This window comes from Charadrius vociferus, unplaced genomic scaffold (assembly GCF_000708025.1).
Source record: "Charadrius vociferus isolate BGI_N301 unplaced genomic scaffold, ASM70802v2 scaffold380, whole genome shotgun sequence".
In the NCBI taxonomy this organism is placed as follows: Eukaryota; Metazoa; Chordata; class Aves; order Charadriiformes; family Charadriidae; genus Charadrius; species Charadrius vociferus.
In genome coordinates this window covers 253007-262469 of record NW_009646428.1, presented here as the reverse complement: position 1 = coordinate 262469, position 9463 = coordinate 253007, and positions in this window count along the sequence as shown.

Here is a 9463-nt window from a genome sequence, read left to right as displayed (position 1 = left end):
TTCCTAATGTTTAATCTAAACCTGCCCTCTTCCAGTTTATATCCATTCCCCCTCGTCCTGTCACTACATGCCCTAGTAAAAAGTCCTTCCCCAGCTCTCCTGTAGGCCCCCTTTAGGTACTGGAAGGCCGCAATAAGATCCCCCCGGAGCCTTCTCTTCTCCAGGCTGAACAGCCCCAACTCCCTCAGCCTTTCTTCATAGGAGAGGTGCTCCAGCCCTCGGATCATCCTCATGGCCCTCCTCTGGACATGCTCCAGCAGGTCCGTGTCCTTCTTATGTCGGGGACTCCAGAGCTGGATGCAGTACTCCAGGTGGGGTCTCACGAGAGTGGAGTAGAGGGGCAGAATCACCTCCCTTAACCTGCTGGCCACACTTCTTTTGATGCAGCCCAGGATGTAAAATTACATATAAACAACTTAAAGGTACATATCTAATGATCCTAGTGGATTTATCAAAAAAAATCTCTCAGCAAACTATGAAATGTTAACAAACTACCGCCTAAAAAGAACAGCATAATTTATACATATTTCAGTTCTTATATTATCTTTTTCACACTCCTTTTGCATAGGGCAACAAGAAACTGAATGTACAGAGATTAATTTAGGTAACAATTACCACAATTCACAATTACATTAGCACCTATTAAGATTCATTGTTCTGTAGAAATTTTAATGATACATTCCTGAGTGAATAAAAGCAGAAGATGATTAGGAATAAAATTGTTTCTATGTATGCTGACAGGACTGCTGAGCATAATTATACATTTCTAGGGCGACCTGTTTGGAGTTTACTCCATAATTTTATGTAAATTTTGAATAACTTCATTTGTTCAGGTTAAATGCTAATATGTTATTTCATTGCATAGTTGAGTTGTATGAGTACTAATGGACACATACAGCAACTGATGGAACTGGCCTCAGATAAAAGTCTAGAGCATTTCAGAATGATGTACTTTTAATTCATTGTTTTCCTCTACAACATTCTTAGTCCTGAACGAGCAGCCAACAATTTCAATCAGTTACTGGATATTAGCTATATTATCTATATTCAGAGCAAAAATCCATACCAAGGAAAATACTCTTTAGTTGCTTTTTTGTTTTGGTTTTTTATTTCTCCCTTCCTTCTCCTCATTTATTGACTGCATGATGCAGACTTAAATCAGCTTATACAGCTTCATGTAATACACTTGCAGTAAGTTGTACAACATAAAAAAGCAAGCAGAAAAAAAAGAAAAACCAAATACCCTGAAGATAAATGTGTGGGATCAGGGCTGTTTAGGTTTGCCCAGGTTTCAATGAACCATACAGCAGAATTCCTGGGAGAACTGGTTGATTCTCTTTTAGGTTCACGCTGGAAGCCAAAATTAAAGCAAACTTCAAGAAGCTTGCAGGTTATGGATATGAAACCAAAAGGAGGAAGGAAGGGAGGAAGGAGAGAGAAAGAACACAAAACCAAACAGAAAAAACACCCTACTTCACACCTATTTTCTCCAGTTCTTTTTTAACTCCTGACCTTATCTTCACACATTTCTTCAATCTCCTCCATACTGGCCTTAAATATGCATGGACACCCACTCTCCACAGCCTGACAGGGAGCTCACATACTCACCTCCCACCAGGAGAGATGTGTAAATTTTTTTAATGATCAGGTGTTGTGGTTTAGACCCAGCTGGCAACAAAGAACCACATGGCCATTCTCTCACCCCTCCCCCACCCAGCTGGGATGGGAGGGGAATCGGAAGAAAAAAGGCAAAACTTGTGGGTTGGGATAAAAACAATTTAACAGAACAGCAAAGGAAGAGCAAAACAACAACAGTACTGATAAAAGAATATACAGAAATGATTAATGTGTGATTTAGCCACACACTCACTGGAACCCAAAATGCCCAGCGCACTCCCAAGCAGTGATTCCTGCCACCCCAGCCAACTCCACCAGCTATGTATTGCACACGACTTTACATGGTATCAAATACCTCTCTGGCTACTTTGGGTCAGCTGTCCAGGCTATGTCCCGTCCCATTTTCTTGTGAAAATTAACCCTATCCCCACCAGAACCAAGACATTATCCAGCCCTTATTCTATACCATCTACGTCATGCTCAGATCTTCCACTTTCCAATTAATCATCACCTCTCTTCCCTGTCTTTGAGATATATATAGGTATATATACACACAGAGATATCATTCCCTTAGTCTAGGGGTCATCCTTCTAAAATGTCCATTGAGTTCATTTAATCCATGACTTTGGGCTCCATCTGTCATAACAATCTTTCAGGGCAGGAGAGATGCTGTGTGATGTTGGATTGTGCATGCTGTACCTGGAACTTGCAGCTGGTGTGTCTGGTGTGACCCATGCCCACAGTCTGCAGGTTGAAGATGTCAATCTCAAGGAAGTTGCTGGGTGCCAGGTACTGAAGTCAGTTCTAGCTCCACCACCACTGCATTATACTTGGTTCCATCAAAGTTAATCTTTTTATTAGTTTCACTGATTCTAACCGTAATACCATTGATATGTCCTAAAGGAATTGTAACAGTGATGACATACAGTGGCAGGGTTATTTAGCAATTAACATCATACAATTTGATTTATTGGCTGTTCTCAACCAAAACCAGGTCCCCATGAGGTCAGATCCTTCCACATCACCCACCAAGTGCTCCCAGGTCCTTAAGCAAAAGCAATCCTGTGGATGCATTTGCCTTTGCCTGAGGCAGGATTAACCCAGACTGCCTTCCCTAACACATTCTTCATGTGAGCTGTGGGGGCTTTATCCCCTCCTACAGTACGTGGAAGTTTTCATTGGGCAGGGCCAGCACGATTGGTAGATCTGCTAGTGTTAACCACCCAGGTAGCTTTTGCTAAATGTATTCCAGTGTTTTAAGAACCCAGCACCCATTTCTCTCAGTGTAGTTTTTAGCAGTCCATTGTATTGTTCGATCTTCCTGGAGGCTGGTGTGTGATAGGGAATGTGGCATGCCCAGTCAATGCCGTGCTCTTTGTCCCAGGTGTTTATGAGCTGTTTTGGAAATGAGTCCCGTTGTCTGACTCAATTCTCTCTGGGATGTCAAGTCGCCATAAGACTTGCTTTTCAAGGCTCAGGATAGTGTTACGGGCAGTGGCACGGGGCACAGGGTATGTTTCCAGCCATCCAGTGGTTGCTTCCACCATTGTGAGCACGTGGCATTTTTATTGACAGGTTTGTGGGAGTGTGATATACTCATTTGGCCAGGACTCCCCATATTTATATTTCAGCCATCATCCTCCACACCAAAGAGGCTTTAACCACTTGGCTTCCTTGATGGCAGCACATATTTCACACACATGTAATAGTGTCCATGGTTGAGTCCACCCCTTGATCACAAGCCCATCTGTATGTTACATCTCTCCCTTGACGGCCTGAGGTGTCATTGGACCACTGAGCTATGAATAATTCACTCTTATGTTGCCAGTCCAGACCCACCGGAGCCCCGTCAGTCTTAGCAGCCTGATCCACCTGCTGGTTGTTTTGATGTTCCTCAGTGGCCCAACTCTTGGGTACGTAGACATCTACACGACATACTTTTACAACCAGATTCTCTAGCCAAGCAGCAATATCTTGCCACTATGGCACAGCCCAGATGGGTTTGCCTCTATGCTGCCAGTTGCTCTGCTTCCACTGCTGTAACCACCCCCACAGAGTATTTGCCACCACCCATGAATCAGTATAGAGGTAAAGTAATGGTCATTTCTCTCGCTTAGCAATGTCTAAAGCCAGCTGGATGGCTTTCACCTCTGCAAATTGGCTCAATTAACCTTGTCTGTCAGTGGCTGTGCAGCTCATCATGCAGGACTCCACACAGCAACCTTCCCGCTTTGGTGTTTTCCTACAACAGAACAGGACCCATTAGTGAACAGGGCATATTTCTTCTCATTTTCTGGTAGTTTATTAGATGTTGGGGTCTCTTCAGCAAACTTTACCTCCTCCTGTGGTGATATTCCAAAATCTTTGCCTTCTGGCCAGTCTGTGATCACTTCCAGAATTCCTGGGCAAATGGGGTTTCCCATTTGAGTTCACCACATGATCAGTGCAACACACTTACTTCATGTAGCATCAATTGCATGTTGTGTAGATGGGACCCTCTCTCTGAACATCCAGCCCAGCACCAGCAGTCGACGTGCTAAGAGGAGCTGTGCTTGCATACCAACCACTTCCAAAACATCTTGAACCCCTTCATATGCTGCCGATATCTCTTTTTCAGTTGGAGTATAGCTGGCATCAGATCCTCTGTATGCCTGACTCTAAAACCCTAGGGGTCAGCCTCAAGTCTCCTCTGGTGCTTTGTGCCAGAGCCTCCAGTCAGGGCTGTTCTACCCAGCTGCAGTGTAGAGCACATGCTTGACATCTTGCTCTGCCCAGACTGACCTCAGGGCTACTGTATGAACTATTTCCTGTTTAATTTGTTCAAAAGTTTGTTGTTGCTCAGGGCCCCATTTAAAATCATTCTTCTTCCAGGTCACTTAACAGAGAGGGCTTACAATCAGACTGCAATTTGGAATATGCACTCTCCAAAAAGCGAAAACACCTAAGAAAGTTTTTGTTTCCTTCTTTGATAGTTGCTGGAGACATAGCTGTTATTTTGTTGATCGCATCTGTTGGGATCTGACAGCATCCATCTTGCCATTATATTCCTAAAAACTGGATGTCCTGTGCAGTTCCCTTGACCCTACTTCACTTTATGGTAAATCCTGCTTTCAGAAGGATTTGAACTATTTTACTCGCTTTCTCAAAAGCTACTTCTGCTGTGTTGCCCCATACGATGATGTTGTCAATGTACTGCAGATGTTCTGGAGCTTAACCCTGTTCCAATGCGGTCTGGATCAGCCCATGGCAAACAGTAGGGCTGTGTTTCCATCCCTGGGGCAGTCGATTCCAGGTGTACTGGATGCTCCTCCAAGTGAAAGCAAACTGTAACCTACACTGTGCTGCAAAAGGTATTGAGAAAAAATGCATCAGTGATACCAATTGCGGCATACCACGTGGCTGGCTTTGACTCCAGTTTGTATTGAAGTTCTTACATGTCCAGCACAGCAGCACTCAGCGGTGGTGTGACTTCATTTAGGCCATGATGGTCTTCTGTTAGTCTCTGTTTTCCATTAGATTGTTCCACTGGCCATATGGGACTGTTAAATGGTGAGCGAGTCTTGCTGATCACTCCTTGAGTCTCCAGTCAACAAATCAGCTTATGGATGGGAATCAGGGAATCTTGGTTGGTGTGATATTGCTGCTGGTGAACCACTGTGGTAGCAATTGGCATCTGTTGTTCTTCGATCCCCAACAACCACACAACAGAAGGGTCCTCTGGGAGACCAGGCAAGGTAGACAGCTGTCTAATTTTCTCCATCTCCACAGCAGCTATACCAAAAGCTTATCAGTACCCTTTTTAGTCCTACCTCTTCTGAGGTAGTCTATTCCAAGGATGCACAGAGCTTCTGGGCCAGTCACAATGGGATGCTTTTGCCACTCATTCCCAGTTAGGCTTACTTCATCTTCCAATATATTTAACTGTTGGGATCCCCCCATCACTCCAGAGATACAGATGGGTTCTACCCCTTAATAGCTTGATGGCATTAGGGTACACTGTGCACCAGTGTCCACTAGAGCCTTATGCTCCTGTGGGTCTGACATGCCAGGCCATTGAATCCACACCCAATAAACCCGGTTGTCCCTTTCCTCCACCTAGCTGGTGGCAGGACCCTTCTGGTCCTGGTCGTAGTATTTGTTACTCACTTCTTGCAAAAATGACTTAGAAGTCCCTTCAAGAGGATAAGAAGATCAGGCTTTCTACTCTGGGAAATTGCCTATTGGAAACTGGAGTGTTGCTTTTTGTGGAAATACCTCCTTTTGTGATTGTTCTTCCTTGTAACTCACATACTCATGAAACGGCAAACAGAAACAACTAATACGCAATTTAACTGCTCGCCAACCAGAACCCAAAAAACCCAGCCTGCTCCCGAGCAGTGATTCCCACCCATCTGGCCAGGTCCCTCAGCTATAAACTGAGTATGGCATCACATGGTACCAAATACCCCTTTGGCTAGTTTGGGTATGTGTCTAGTCCCAGCTTCTTGTGAAAATTAATCCTATCCCCACCAGAACCAGGACATCAGGTATCATTCTTATTTCTCCATATCTACCTCATTTTGCTTAGCTTGTACAGCTGCTTTCAGGGATGGAGAGAGAAGGGAAAATCTGCAGTAGCAGACTTGAATTTCTCCATTATTATTTGATATTAAGATGTTCCACACCAAGTGCAACAGAATTGCTCAGATCCCTGTAACCTGAATTCTTTGTTGGACATTACGAATTAACACAAAAGCCTTTCAGCAACATAAATTTGACTACCATGACCAAACATAAGAGAACTGAGTTATACCTTGACAAAAAGCTACTGTAAGGAAAATAAGACTTTAAAAACTGTGAAATATTAGACTACAAAAAGAGACCATGTGAAGTTTCCCTAGCAGATGCTGGAGAGGAAAGATCAGTCAGTTGTTCTTTAGGCCTTCATGAAGAAAAGCTTGATCAAAGTCACTAGACAAGGAGGCTGTTGGGAAATGGCCTTGTGGTGAAACTCAGTGATTTCTTTGGAAGATTTTGCCTTACAAGCTGTAGGCTTCTGATGTCTCCCAATTATGTGCTTGTCTTTCTTTTGTCTTTTGCTGCAAGTGAATACAAGAATCTTACCAGTCCCAGCAGCAAACAGGCAAAGATTACAGTTTTTTAAGAATCTCTAGGTTGGATTATCTATTTCACTGGAAGAGATATGAAACTAGTGAACTAGTGAAACTAGTTTGATAAATTATAAGTGTGAACAAATAAGCAAATACACAAGTGTAAATATGATGCCTACTACAGAAACAATCTACTTCCCCTTAGCAAAGGAAGAAAAACAATTAGCAGCTTAGTCATCAATGGCTGAAACTGCTCAGTAAACGGGAAAGTGTTTTTGCTTCCCTAAACTATCTTTTTTTGCCTTGAGACATACGGTGGATACGCAGCTAAAGTTCAAAGTTGAAATCTAGCGTTGTCCAGAAAGTAGTTTCAACCCATCTACCACTCACATGATCCTAGACTTTATCATCTTGAGTGCTTAACACGGCTAAGAGAGGTCATATGAAAACTGAAAAGGGAAAAAAAATAAAAGAAGAAAATTTTCTGTTCTTGCTCCAATTCTTGCTCAAGCAATGTTCAATATAATAAGGTATGATACTAGAGAGAGGAGAATATTTTTCATATATGAAGCCTATTTCAAGGAATTTAATTTCAATTCAATCACGATATTTTGAATCATTTCTCATTCTAAAAATTGTGTTTACTGATATCACAGCAGCCTCATGAAAGGAATTTCTAGCTAACCCTCCTAACTCTACCCCTTACTGGCATCCACATGTAACTATCCCCTTTCTTTAACTCTGTCTCTACTGTACTGCATAGAGTACTTTATCCTAAGTAACAAAGCATATTTATTAGCTCTGAGGTTTTTTAGTGATAATTTGATTTTACATTTAGTCACAAACAGAACAGCTTTATTGGTATGGCAGTTGCCATGGACCTTAAAGAAAAATCAATTGTTGGTGAAACTGTTGGTGGAACTGTTCAAACGTAAAGGCTTCTTCGTGGATCAGTAGGCAGATGATTGATTGGTTTGAATGGAAGCATGAGGACACATATCAAAAGAAGCTAATATTCCTAGGACTTTATAAGCCACAAATAACATTTTGAATTATTTCACAAATACTCAGTCACAGTAAGAAAAAGAAAAAAAAAAATCCAAATACAACAGCCTGACTTGCTCATCACAAGCCTGCTAAGCAGTGACTTTTATTTGGTTTTGGTGTGGACTCTAGTTTAAAGTATCTTGAGACAAACTGATGTCAATCATTTAATTTCTGTATGATATCCCTATCCTTTTTTTTCCCTTTGCCTCCTCATTCCTGAACCCTCATGACAACCCAAATTAAAATAAACTTCATTTCATTTTAATTCCATAAACCATTTCCCTGTTTTTGCAACTTTGTCCGTTCCTTCTTTGCACCTTTTTTGGCCTCCAGGAGCAGACTCATCAAACAATCCCAGCATGCAGACCCCAAAAATTTTCTAGTCATCCCTCTTCCTGGTCATAGAATGAACTATTCCTGAGAAGCATTCTTTAATCTGTTTAAGAACAGTCAGCAAAACTTCACAGCTTCTCTCGTACGTAGTTTGTTTCTTCTGAAAGCTGACCTGAATCTTCCTTACTCCAATGTTAGTCCACTGTTTCCTAGTCTGTCTTTCATGCACATGTAGAATATATTATTCAGCTTTGTGAATATGACGAGTATTATCACATCTTCCTTCATCCTTCTCTTCTGTGGGCTAAATAGACAACCTCTCAGGGCAACCTGTTCCAGTGTCTTATCACCCTCACAGTAAAAAAAAAAAAAAAATCCTCTGTTTAAATGGAATTTCTTCTATTCAGCTTGTACATGTCGTCTTGTGTCCTTCTACCAGGCACCACTGAGAAGAGCCTTGTTCCATCTTCTTTAAACCCTCCTATCATGTATTTATGCACTCTGTTAAGATGCCCCTGAGCCTTTTCTTCTCCAGGCTGAAGAGTTCCAGCTCTCTTGAATTCTCAATATGTCATGTACTCCAAGCCCTTCATCTTCATGACCCTTTGCTATACTCACTCCAGGATGTCCGTATCATTCTTGTACTGGGGAGCCAAGACCTGGACACAGCACTCAGATGTGCCTCACCGGTGCTGAGCAGAAAGAAGGGATCATCTCCCTCAACCTGCTGGTAAGACTCATCCTAATAGAGCCCAGGAGACTGTTGGCCTTCTTTGCCAGAGGGGTGCATAGCTGGCTCATGGTCCACCTGTTGTCCACTAAGATCCCAAGGTGTTTCTGTGTGCTTCTTACTATCCAGTTGGCACCAAGCTTGTATTGGTGCATGGGCTCATTTCTCCATTGAGGTCAGGACTTTGCATTTTTCTGTGTCGAATTCCATGAGGTTCCTGTCAGCCCATTTTTCCAGTCTGTTGAGATGCCTCTGGATGGCAGCACAACATCTGGTGTATCAGCCACTCCTAGTTTTGTATCATCTGCAGACTTTCTCAGGGTGCAGTCTACATCAAGATCCGGCTCATTAATGAAAATAAACAGTACTGGACCCAGTATTGACATCTAAGGCACACCACTAGTGCCTGGCCTCCATCTGGACTTTGGGACACTGACCACAGCCCTTTGAGCCCCACAGTTCCTCCAGTTTTCAGTGTACCTTACCATCTGCTTATCTAGTTGACACTTTGTCAGTTCGTTATGGGACACAGTGCCGAAAGCCTTAATTTCAACTTCTGATCAATTATAACCCCTAACCCTTCTTCTGTTTAATAATTCTTCTCTCTAACTTTTCCCCTTTTCTATGTGTACAGTTGAGCATTCCT